Raw genomic sequence first — 13,665 nt, 5'->3', positions numbered from 1 at the left:
GGCTGGCGGAGGGGGTGGGAGGGTAAGAGTCAGAGCTCATGAAATTAAAGAGTTGGTGCCTCTCCTCCCTGAAAAGTAAAGTACGAATCTTCCTTATTCTGTAACCAGTTGGAACTTGGGTTTTCTCTTATCTGCCAGGTTGGGAATAGCTGATGAAAACAATACTGAGAGTATCTGGGATTATACTGGTGTAGAATTGGAATGTGTGAGTTATGCTTAGAACTACACTGGCTTCTCAATTATGTTTCTTATCTTGTTTTCAGTATCTCAATTACAAATCTTTGTTATGGACAGATTGAAGTATGGGGGCTGGATGGAGAAGTAGAATGAGTCCCAAATTGTCACAGATCGCGCCGGTTTGGAGAGAGACATTCTGGAGATGCCACAGGACCCTGTACTCAGATTTGTCTTGTTCAAAATCTTGTTTATAGCTAGGGTAAAACCATGGGAGACGTGTAGGCCAGGGAAGTTTATTTGTGATGACAAGCAAGGGAAAAAATAATCCAACCCTCTTGGGTGCTAACCTGTGCCAGTCCTCCTATATATTGTTAGCTCATTGAATCCTTCCCACAAGTATAGTTGAGAATAGGAACTGCTATTGGCATCGTTTTACAGATGAGGGGATGTAGAAGAGAGAGGGGTTGCAATTTGCTCAAGGTCAGAGAGCTAGAGAATGGCAGAGCAGGGATTTCATCTCAGGGAGTCCCCACTGCCCATCTGAACTTCTGCACAAAACTGCGAATGAAGTTGCAAAATTGCTTTGGCAATTGGGAATAGCAAGCCAGAGTCCCTGTGAAGAAGAAGGAGAATAGAGTTCTGCATTTGGATCTCACACTAAGGAGCGGGGAGCCGTGCTTCCCGTAGTGCAGTGTTAAGGAAGGATTGTCAGGGCTGTTAGGAAACCCTTAAGCCAGAGTTGCCATCAGAAGAGCCCTGTGTCCCCCTTAGCATTTCTGCCATGCTCTGTCACTTGCTGGGAGCAGCCCATGGCAAGCGCGGTTTTGGTGTAAATATTGCAATGGATTTCAGCTGGCAAGAGCCGGGGCTGTGGGATAGTTACCTCCCTGAAGTCATGATTTTGCGAAGCACATCCTCATGGCTACAGGGGGAAGCCACGTAAAGGTGCTCCTGTTGACGGTCCCAGCTACAGTCCGAGCCTCTGTGACTCCCACCCAAACTGTCACACTGAATATACTGTGGCTCCAGCAGATACCGGAGCTACTGGTGAGGGAAGCTGGAGAGAACATTCTGCTTTTGAGAGTGGCTGCATCTAGAGGGTCCCTGGGTGGTGCAAACAGTATGCGCTTGCCTACCAACCTAAAGGTTGGAGCTCTGAACCCACTCAGTGGTCCCACAGAAGAAGCGGCTGTAAATCTGCTTCAATGAGGATTATAGTCTAGAAAACCTTATGGAAGAGCAGTTCTACTCCGTAACAGGTGGAGTTGCCATGAGTTGGAATTGGTCTGATGGCAATAGGTTTGAGGTTGTTTTTGTTGCTGTTGTCAGGTCTAGACGAGGAGTCCCTGAGTGGTGCAAGCAATGAATGAATGCATTCGGCGGCTGACCAAAAGGCTGGTAGTTTGAGTCCACCCAGAGGCACCTTGGAAGAAAGACCTGACCGTCTACTTCTGAAAAATCGTCAAGATGTAGGCACCCACTGAGGGCTCTTCCAATGCTGGGGCTTAGTCCTCCTCAGACTCAGGTCACAGGTATGTCCTCTGTAAAAGCATTTTACGATTCCTCCTCATCCTTGAAGATGCCTTTCTTTGACATGATTGGACTTTGCAGCAGAAAGGAGGGAAAGAGCCACTTGTGTATCCAGGACAAGCCTGAGACTCATCTGGACCCATTAGATGTGTGTTCCCACTTGGACAGGAACTTCCAGCATCTTCTGAGCAGTGCAAATTGAAATGGGAGACCAATTCTTTGACACAGAAAGCTTCTGGCAAGGACGTTACAGCTGCTCTTTTTTGCTTATTTAAAGAAACCAAAGCACGATTTTAAGCAAACAAGATTGGCTGATCTCTAATGCATTCCAGAGTGTTTATTCACCACCTTTCGGAAAATTAGAATTTCTGTTTAAACAAAAGATTTTCTTCTCATAATCTATTTATGGCTGACACTGCAAAAGTCATTTTATAATGTGAATCAAAAAGAGATGAGTAGAAAGTGAGGGGAAAGGGCAGAGAGATGACGGGGGTCACAGAGGTTGGAGAGGAGCAGTTAATGGATTTTTAGTTGCCCACTTGATGCTAGCACCTGGGGAGGGTGAGGAAGAAGAGAAAGGGAGTGAGAGAGAAACGAAGGGAGAGTGAAGAGGCCACTGTTGGGATCTCTCATCATCTGTTCTGCATTCTCCTTCCTAATGGAATTCCAATATCATTCAGATATCTACCCCCATCCGGAATCAGCCACTCCCCTCAGGAGAAGCTGCTCTCACTTCCAAACTAAGACCAGGAAGAAAGGCCTGGCAAACTACTTCCAATAGTCAGCCAATGCAAACCCTATGGAGCATAACTGTCTGATCTGTAACCAGTCGTGGGGATGACACAGGACTGGGCAACGTTTTGTTCTGTTGTGCATGGGGTCGCCATGAGTCGGGGTCTACTCAATGGCAGCTAGCAACAAGAACTCTGGGGGACTCCAAAATAAGATAATAATAGACACTCAGTACCCCTTCCCCTGCAGTGTGAGAGAAAGATGTGGTACAGTCGTGCAGGAGCTAAACCAGGCCAACATCTTCTTTAGCTACCAGAGAGGAACCTGGTACAGCCTTCAGCTGCAGAAGGCACACAGAAGCTGGAAACAGGACATGTCTGGGAATAGGAGATCCACTTTGCCACTTACTAACTATGTGGCTTGGGGCAGGTCACTAACCTCTCTGTGCCTCCATGGCCTCTTTTTGGGGTGGTGATGGGGCACCAGATGACCTACCGAATCCTTTGTGCCTCTGGAAGTCTAGGACTCTGCTGCCTGCCTCTCCCCAGCCTCTAATCTCAACACAACAGCTTCCTTGCCTCGTTGATCTATTTATTATAGCATTTCTTATTTATTAATGTTTCTGAAGCAGAGAAGGAGTAGAAACTGGGCTTTGTCTCTGTGGGGCAGGCTCATGTTTTTTGTATGGGTTCCAGAAAGCATTACATGGTAGCACAGTGGAAAAATTTTTATCATTGGAACAGAAAAAAGGTTTTCTTTATCCTATTTGTAACTGACATTTGCTCATATTTGACAACAAGATAAAGTAGAAAGAGGATTGACTTGGGGATCAGAGGAGGGGGTCGAATCCCAGCCCTGTCTCTTACTGGCTCTGTGACCTAAGGCAAGTTTATCCATCCATTCAATGAATAAATGTTTATGTGCATGTGCCAGGCAGTGCCCGGGGTATTGGAGAGTTAATGGTGAGAAAATTAACGGTCTCTGCTTTCTTGGTGCTAACAGACTGTTGTTGGGTGCTGTCGAGTTGCTTCTGACTCACAGTGACCCTGTACCACAGAGTAGAGCTGCCCCATAGGGTTTCCAAGGCTGTAATCTTTATGGGAGCAGATCTCCGGGTCTTTTCTCCTCTGGAGCAGCTGGTGGGTTTGAACTGCCAGCCTTTTAGTTAGCAGCTGAGAACTTAACCATTGTGCCACCAGGGCTCCTGCTTACAGATTTGTGGGGGAAAAGACATTAACCATATAGTTATATAGCTATGGAGCCCTGGTGGTGCAGTGGTTAAGAGCTTGGCTGCTAACCAAAAGGTCAGCAGTTCAAATCCACCAGCTTCTCCTTGGAAACCCTATGGGGCAGTTCTACTCTGTCCTATAGGGTTGCTATGAGTCGGAATTAACTCGATGGCAACCGGTTTGGTTTTTTTTTTTTAATGTAGGTATACACCACAATAAAACCAAAACCAAGCCTGTTGCCGTTGAGCTAATTCGGACTTATAGCGACCCTACAAGGCAGAGGAGAACTGCCCCATAGGGTTTCCAAGGAGCAGCTGGTGGATTTATACTGTCAGCTTTTTGATTAGGAGCCAAATGCTTAACCTCTGCACCATCAGGGCTCCATATAGAAGCCCTGAAAGGTAAGGACAGGTTGATATGAGAGCATACGACAAAGGTACCTCACCACGTCTGTCAGCTCAAAAAAGGTCTCACTGATGATGTGATGTTTGAGCTGAGATGTAAGTATATGTAGATGTGAGCCCAGTAAGGAGTGGGGTGACGGAATAGCATTTCAGACAAAAAAGCGGCACTTGCAAAGGTCCTGGGGTAGAAGGGAGCCTAGCATGTCTAAGAAATAGCTCATGGAGAGTTATTGACTCATCTGTTTAGAAACAGACAGAATAGATGAAAATGCTGACTGCTCAGGTCAGCGCGAGTATCGGAGGTACCACTGCAGGGGAAAGTGCCTGCCGAGCGCTGCCTTCTCTCCCAGCCGTGGGGAAGCCAGGCAGGGCCCTGCAGTTCCTGGACCTGCGGGGCAGGGGCTGGAGCGCTGGGGTGGGGAGCGTGGGGATGGCTACTCCACACCGCCTTTTTATTGCCTGCAGGTCATACGCTTTTTCCTTGAATCTGTTTCTTATCCAGGCCTCAATCTGGAGTTTGCCAGCAGGTATTATTTCTTGGGGCTTTGTTTGATTTAGTTTTGAGAATTAGGAAAAATGATGCAGGCTCTCTGCCATGCCTGCTTGCAATGTTTCTCTGAGTTTGGGGACTTGCTGGACTTCTGGGGCTTTAGTTGCCCGATGCTGCTCTCTGCTGGCCACACCTGGAGGTCTGGGGCCACCCTTAACCTGGGGCAGGACACTGCAAGGTCTGTAACAATCATTATCTCAGCCTTTGCTTTCAATTTGTGGGTGGAGAGGAGGCTTCCACTCACACTGGGTGGTCAGTTCTTTCACCCTTTCTCTCTTCTTCCCTTTACCCGTTAAATGAGCAATGAGCGCTAAGCCTCAACCTAAGTGTTTGTGATCTTATTTTGATCTGCCCAACAGCTCGCAGAGGTAAATATTGTTATCCCCATTGCACAGAGAAAACTCAGGAAGCTTAGGATGGTTCGATGACATTCCCAAGGTGGTGAGGAAGAAAACGGGTAGACAGGGCTGGCTTTATGGGTCAGTGCAAGGGCCCCATGCTCAGAGGGGCCTCGTGCTTGGTTTAAGGCTCCTCTTTCTCCATCTTGAAGTTCTTAATAGTGTTTGAGCAAGGGAACCCACTTTTTATTTTGCATTGGTCCTGCAAATTATGTGGTTTGTCTTGCTTTTAGTGCAGGGGGTTAATGCGCTCAGCCGCTAACTGAAAGGTTTGCAATTCAGGTCCACTCAGAGACACCTCAGAAGAAAGGCCTGGCAACCTAGTTCTGAAAAATCATCTGTTGAAACACATGGGGCACAGTTACACTCTGACACGCGTGGGGGCACCGTTAGTGGAAATCAACTCAACAGCAGCTAGTTTTATATTGGAGGTGGAGCAGGGAGAAAGGGCCTTCGGAATGAGTGTTGGGTTGGTACACAGAAGGGGTGCTTGGAGGTAGTGAGTCACCATGAGGGGAAAGCCAAGAGTATCACAGAGCAAATGGCCTAGAGCACCCACGGAGAATAGAGCTGATAAATTAAACCACCCCAGAACTGCCTGCCTCTGGACTTCTTACTTTATGAGATCATTAAACCTCCTTACTGTTTAAGCCATTTTAAGTCATTGCTTACAGCTGAAAGCAGCCTAATTTTTATTTTTTATTATCGGAATAAAATATTTGACCGTAAGTATCTGAACTGAGTGCCTTGATTTTGAGCTTATGCATTAAATGCTTTCCTTTCTTCTGATTTAAAAAAAAGTTTTGATTTCGTTATTTCCTTCCGAATTCATGACCCAAAAGAAAAATGAAAAACTTGTTCTCTTTTCACAATAGCATATATGACTGCTTTTTAAGTATGTGAAACTATGCCTAGAATACTCCAAAAGTTCTTTTTGAATATAATTATACAAGTATCTTTCCCGTTATTAATAAAATCTCATTACTTTCACAAGTTAAATTATATTTAAATAATTTATATACTAGAGAATTATCAACTCGCAGCTCAGCCTACCGTGGGAATAGAAGAAAGAGCTACTCAGATTAAATATTGTATTTTTACGCAAATAACACGCACTTCTGTGTTTGCCAACTATATCCTCCCCCCAACCCCCAAGGTATTTTCATAAGGTCTGCTGTACTAACTTTTTAAACATGTTGCTGTAAAAAATTAGCATAGCACTCTGTAAAAACATTGGCATAGCTTGTGAAAATATCTCTTGGGGAGGGTGCGGTTGGCAAACAAATATAAGTGTGGGTTATTTGCATAAAATATGGGTAATACAACTTTTGTGAAAATAAAGATAAATGAACTAGTAAATGACTAGTTTTTAATAAATAATCTCCTTATTGAATAACTTATCCTTATGGTAAAATATTTACCATGCTCTTTAAAACCTTTTAATCAACTGAAATACTCAGAAAGCTTTATGATTGGATAGCCTTTTGTGGCTTAATAGTGGAAATGGTTTTTTACTGAAGTACATTTTAATAAGAAGCAAATTGATTTGAAGTGATTCAAGTCATCGTGGAAATGAGGGCTCTTCACACTCAGCTCCTTGGGTCGAAGGGTGGACTCCTCATTTAACAGGACCAAGAGGTCATGCTCTCCCAGCCCTCAAATGTTCGGGGTAATTAAGAATCAATTTCCTTTAAATTACCTTAGGGCTGGCCAAGGCATGAGAGACTCAGCATGAGAACGTCGTCCCTGTGGTTTTGTTTCTCTGTGTAGTGTTTTCCAAACCCTAACAGAAAGGAAAAACATCTGGAGAGTTTATTTAAAATACGAATCCCCAGCCCTTGTCCTGATACAGCTGTTGAGTTGACTCTGACTCCCGGCAACCCCAGGTGGTTCAGAGTAGAGCTGTGCTCCAGAGGGTTTTCAATGACTGATTTTTCAGAAGTAGATTGCCAGGCCTTTTTTTCCCAGGTGCCTCTGGGTGGATTCAAACCTCCAACCATTTGGTTAGCAGTCGATCTTGTTAACCATTTGCACCAGCCAGGGACTCCAGCCTGGTATATTGAGTCAGAACTTAAATGACGGGCCTGGGAATGTGTCTGTTAATCAGTGCCCCACGGAGTTCTTAGACAAGTGTGACCACAAAGCTATTAGACACCAAAGCTGACCCCCTATCACCCTGGCTTCTCACCCTTGAGCATGTATCAGAGTCCATGTTAAAACGCAGGTTGACCAACACAACCAGATCCAGTCTATCTGGAATGAGGCCTGAGAATCTGCATTTCCAACAAGTTCCCAGGTGTGGCTAATGCTGCTGGTCCAGGGACCACATTTTGAGAATCACTGCCGTAAGGGTCCACCACTCGGCTATCAGTTTGCTGTACTGTGGTGGCTTGTGTGTTGCTATGATGCTGGAAGCCATACCACTGGTATTTCAAATACCAGCAGGGTCACTCGTGATTGGTATATTTCAGCAGAACTTCCACGCTAAGACTAAGAAGAAAGGCCTGGCAATCTGCTTCAAAAAACTAGCCAATGAAAACATTATGGATCACAATAGAGCATTGTGGAGATGAGCCCCCTAGGTTGGAAGGCATTCAAAATACACAGCGGCCACAACAATGGACTCAAGCATATCAACAATTGTGAACGGCACAGGGCTGGACACCATTTTTTTCTGTTGAACATATGGTTGCCACGAGTTGATGGCAACTAACAGCAACAAGCCGTAAGGTAACCATCTCTGAGGAAAAAATACTCTCTATTTTTTTGTTTAAATCCAAGGCAAAATAAACACGTGTTCTTAGACCAAAATATGGAAAACAACTATCAGTAGAATACAGGAGCGTGAATGTAGTCAGAGCTTTAATTATTTTGGCCAGATATCATTGCAAACCTTTCAGAACAAAGATCAAATATAATGTCATCTTCTAAAGAAGTTATACATTTCAGAAGAGAACAGGTGGATTGGGTTCCCAAGCAAGAAAGCACTTAGCATTTCAGTGTAGTTTAATACAGGGAATAGGCAGACGTATACCAATTGATACCAATTTGTTAATGGGCATTTCAAGAATTCTTACCCAGTTTTTTGTTATTATTTTTATAGTGATAATACAAAAAGAAACTCTTCAAGTTCTGAACTTGCCAAACAGTAACTTGTTGAAGCATTACCAACACGTCTTGCCTAGAGCTGTGCAGGAATACAGATTAGCTTGAATCCAGCCAAGAAATTTCTGGCAGAGTTCATGGTGAGGAAAATTTTCTCAGTCAGGGATTCCAGAAGTACTGGTTGAGCTGGACCAGAGGGGTCCTATGGAGTCAGCTTTTCTTTATAGAGAAGACAAAGTTGAGTCACACAGATCATTGTTAAGCCTTGTTGGAGTGCAAGAAAATGAGATGGACCCAGAAAAAGAATTTTACCATATTTTCTTTTGATTATGTTTTTGCACTTGGCAAAATGTACATTTCAGATAATCAACCTCTCAGATAAAGGATTCTGATAGGAGATCTGGTCACAATGATGAGGACTCAGAGACCTGGACACTGACCTGTGGTGACCACCAACCTTCTCCTAAAATTCTGTTAGCATGACAGCATACTTTTTTTAAAAAAATTTTTATTGTGCTTTAAGTGAAAGTATACAAATCAAGTCAGTCTCTCATACAAAAATTTATATATGCCTTGCTATATACTCCTAGTAACTCTCCCCCTAATGAGACAGAACACTCCTTCCCTCTACTCTCTCTTTTTGTATCCATTTGGCCAGCTTCTGACCCCCTCTGCCCTCTCATCTCCCCTCCAGACAGGAGATGCCCATGTAGTCTCATGTGTCTTCTTGATCCAAGAAGCTCATTCTTCACCAATATCATTTTCTATCCTATAGTCCAGTCTTTCTGAAGAGTTGGCTTTGGGAATGGTTCCTGTCTTGGGCTAACAGAAGGTCTGGGGACCATGACCTCCAGAGTCCTTCTAGTCTCAGTCAGACCATTAAGTCTGGTCTTTTTATGAGAATTTGAGGTCTGCATCCCACTGCTCTCCTGCTCCCTCAGGGCTTCTCTGTTTTGTTCCCTGTCAGGGCAGTCATCAGTTGTGGCTGGGCACCATCTAGTGCTTCTGGTCTCAGGCTAACGTAGTTTCTGGTTTATGTGGCCCTTTCTGTCTCTTGGGCTTATTCATATTTACCTTGTGTCTTCGGTGTTCTTCATTCTCCTTTGCTCCAGGTGGGTTGAGACCAATTGATGCATCTTAGATGGCCGATTGCTAGCATTTAAGACCGCCAGATGCCACTTTCCAAAATGGGATGCAGAATGTTTTCTTAATAGATTTTATTATGCCAATTGACTTAGATGTCCCCTGAAACCATGGTCCCTAGACCCCCACCCCTGCTACGGTGGCCTTTGAAGTGTTCAGTTTATTCAGGAAACTTTTTTGCTTTTGGTTTAGTCCAGTTGTGCTGACCTCTCCTGTATCGTGTGTTGTCTTTCCCTTCACCTAAATAGTTCTTATCTATTAATTAGTGAAAACTCCTCTCCCTCCCTCCCTCCCTCCCCTCTCTCTTAACCATCAAAGAATATTTTCTTCTCTGTTTAAACTATTTCTCGAGCTCTTTTAATAGTGGTCTCATACAATATTTGTCCTTTTGCAACTAATTTCACTCAGCATAATGCCTTCCAGATTCCTCCATGTTTTTAAATGTTTCATGGGTTCATCATGGTTCTTTACTGATGGGTGGTATTCCATTGTGTGAATATACCACAATTTACTTATCCATTCATCCATTGATGGGCACCTTGGTTGCTTCTGTCTCTTGCTATTGTAAACAGTGCTGCAGTGAACATGGGTGTACATGTATCTGTTCGGGTGAAGGCTCTTATTTCTCTAGGATATATTCCAAGGAAGACAGCATACTTTTGACAGATGGTTTTCAAAATATTCCTTGCCTTTAAGATCCCTAATTATGGCCCCAATAAACACAGGTTCTAACTGAGGAATGTCTAACTTTGGATCACATCAGAGACGTCTGCCTACCAAGAGGAAAAGCTGGTTTCTTAATAGGACATAGTTTTGTAATGTTGCCAGCATGTAGTCTATTTACCAGGCCAGCTCCAGCCTTCTGTCTCAGAAAGAATCTGGGCTAGTCTTTTGCCTCGGGAAGATTTTAGAGTAGAATCAACCAAGAGGTCTTGCTATGTTTTCAGAAGAATGTATCTTTTAATGAAACAGCTGTATTATTTAAATTTCCAGAATGGCTGTTCTAATGATTATCCAAAGCCCATCAAAATTAACTGAGTTTTTTTTCCACATAATAAGGCTTTAGTTTTTAAATATTTAATATTTAGAGTTTCTTTCTGCAAATCCTTGGTGGGTTTCAACGGCAACATCTACAGACCTATAAATGGTCAAAAAAACAAGACAAAAAAACCAAACCCATTGCCATTGAGTCAATTCCGACTCATAGTGACCCTGTAAGATGGGGTAGAACTGCCCCATAGAGTTTCCAAGGGGTCCTCTTTAAGGAAGCAGACTGCCATATCTCTCTCCCCTGGAGCGGCTGGTGGATTCGAACTGCTGACCTTTTGGTTAGCAGCTGAATGCTCTCCAGCAATGGTTTAGGAATGGATGTCTTTGAGAGCTGATTAGGGGAAGAATCAAGCCAGCTGGAGAACTTTTTGATAATGCCAGCAATCTTCCGGTGTTCCTGTGGGGTTCCTGAGACAATGCAGGCGAAGGCACCTAGCACCGTCCCTGGCACAGGCTGGGCAGCCCAAAACTGTCAGGTAATTCTGAAGTTGAAGCTGGCTAAGGGGACGCCACCTGTCAGGCAGGAAATCAGAAATCCTTTTGTTTGAACAGCGGCACCACAAGGAAGCAGTCAAAGCAAACATGACACACAAGTTGAGTTGTGTGCCAGATAACTTGTGCCAGAGTCTCATTTGTCCAAATCAGAAGTGTCAGCTGGGTTGACAAAAGCTTGGCAGGATCCCATCTAATTTGCTTGGGGAACTATCTCATCCAGTGATCAGCAGTAGACAGGCCTCAGAAGTGGTCTGCAAGGTGAGTTTAACACAAATGCTGACGCCAGGGGCCCACCTGCGGGGATTCTGATTGACGGGTGGGGGTGCTGCCTGGCTATTGGAGTTTGAAATGCTCCCCGGATACTGCTCATGTGCAGCGAGCTTAAGAGCCAGTGAGTTCCTTTTGAATCATCTCCAGTGTTACAGCGTATAACCTAGAAGAAGCTACGTCTAAGAAGTCTGAACACACACTGTAAGTTGTCTACCCAATAAAACCAAACTCGTTGCCATCAAGCTGACTCTGACTCATCGCAACCCCATGTGTTAAAACAGTAGAGTTGCCTTCTGTAGGGTTTTCTGGGCTGTGGTCTTTGTGGAAGCAGATCTCCAGATCTTTCTTCCATGGTGACCTTTCTTCCATGAAACTCAAGCACAAACCGTTTGCACCACCCAGAGACCTTTGTCTACCTGATAGCCATTCGCTTTTCCTGGATAGAGCCCTGATTTTGCTCTTGTATCTGCCCTCCTCTGAGGGTCCAGGAACTTTTAGGAGGGGCCTCATCCCAGGCCCAGGTTGTATCATGAATGGGTTAAGGTGAGGTTTCTCCACTTCGGCAATCTTGACTTTTGGGCTGCACAGCTCTTTGCTGTGGGACTGCCCTGTGCATTGTGGGATGGTTAGCAACATCCCTGGCTTCTACTCACTAGATGTCAGTAGCATCCCCTTTCACCCCGAGTTGAATTGTGACAACGAGAAATGTCCCCTGAGGTCACTGTCCTCCACCCTCTCTTCTCCTAGTTGAAGACCACAGGGTTCTCCTATCACAGGGGTCCTGTTCCTTCGCCTGACGTTGTTTCAGGCATGGGCATCTGTTATGGACTGAATTATGTGCCCCCAAAATATGTGATGTAAATCATAACCTCTATCCCTGTGGATGGAGCCCTGGTGGCTCAGTGGTTAAGAGCTTGGCTGCCAGCTGAAAGGTCAGCAGTTCGAATCTACCAGCTGCTCCTTGGAAACTCTATGGGGCAGTTCTACTCTGTCCTATAGGGTCGCTATGAGTCAGAATCGACTCGATGGCAATTTTTTTTTTTTTTTTTAATGCCTGTTGTTATAATCCCATTTGGGAATGGTTTGTCTTTGTTATGTTAATGAAGCAGAATTAGTTTAGCGTGTATGTTGAGTGAATCTCTTTTGAAATATAAAAGCGATTAAATCTGAAAGCAGAGCAGAGATGGGGGAAGAGAGGTGCCAAGACACATAAGGATCGCCCAGGAGCAGAAGCTCAAAGAGACAAAGATCTTCCTTTAAAGCAGACAGAGACTTCTGTGAGAGCCAGCCCCCTGATTTCGGACTTCCAGCCTCCTAAACTGTGAGAAAATAAATTTCTCTTTGTTAAAGCCATCCACTTGTGGTAATTTGTGTTACAGCAGCACTAGGTGACTAAGACATCATCATTGCCCTTCTGGCCAGTGAGGGTAAGTTGGGGGTAGGTACCTTCTGGGAAACACGTTTTCCATGCTTTTAAAAGAGGCAAAAGGAAAGGAGAAAACGCTCTTTCTGCTGGATGCACCAAGATGGAGAGAGTCTGGGTCCTCGATGGTCTTATTGAGGTGGGAGTTCATTCACTGTAGAGCTGCTCCCCCTCACTTGCAATAACAAATCCCCTCTTTGCCTCAGGGGCTGTGCTGTTACTTGTAGCTAAATGCTTCCAAACTGTTGGATGCTGAATCTAATCTATTCTTTTTTTTTTTAAATAATATTTCGTTGTGTGTTTGGTGAAGTTTTGCACAGTAATTTAGGTTCCCATTCAATAATTTCTACACAAGTTGTTCAGTGACTTTGGTTACAGGCTTCACAATATGTGAACAGTCTCATTATAGCATTCCTGGCTGTCCTGTTTTCACTAATCTAGTTTCCCTGCCTCTTCTTACATTCTCGTCTTTGTTTTAAAGTAATTGTTGACCATTTGGTTTGATATAGGTGAATTTTTAAAGGTGCACAGTACTTATAGGTGATATTCAGTATTTTTGAACTGATTTGTTCGTTAGCCACAAGGTAACCTCAGGGGTTAGTTTTGGTTTGAGGTCTGAAGAGTATCTCAGGGCAAAAGTCTCAAGGAGTCTTCCAGTCTCAACTGGTCCAGTCTTTTTTTTTTTTTTTTTAGGAATTTGAGGTCCTATTCCACATTTTTCTCTCTTTCTATCATAGTCCATCTACTATGGTCCTGATTAGAAGGGGTAATAGTGGTAGCTGAGCACCATCTAGTTCTTCTGGTCCCGAATTCAGTCTGTTCTTAATTGTTGGGAGATAATATGGTTCTTCTTTGGCAGGTAAGACATTTTGCTACTGACTAATAATGAAAAATTGGTCAAAATTTGTGCCCATAAAGTAGGAAACTATAAATATGTGTTCCAAATCACTGCCATTTAGTAGGGTAGCATCTCTGTGAGGTGCAGGTTGTTCATGTGCTGTGTAGACCAGGATTTTGAACCAGTTCATTCTGGTTTGAACTCCTGCTGAGAATTTGCATTTCTAACAAGTTCCCAGGAAGTTATACACCCAGAATCTTGTTAAAATGTAGATCCCGATTCAGTATATCTGGGGTGGAAATACAAATTCTTACCAGGGAA

Source organism: Elephas maximus, chromosome 21 (assembly GCF_024166365.1).
Source record: "Elephas maximus indicus isolate mEleMax1 chromosome 21, mEleMax1 primary haplotype, whole genome shotgun sequence".
NCBI classification, from domain to species: domain Eukaryota; kingdom Metazoa; phylum Chordata; class Mammalia; order Proboscidea; family Elephantidae; genus Elephas; species Elephas maximus.
This window is presented reverse-complemented; position numbering follows the sequence as displayed.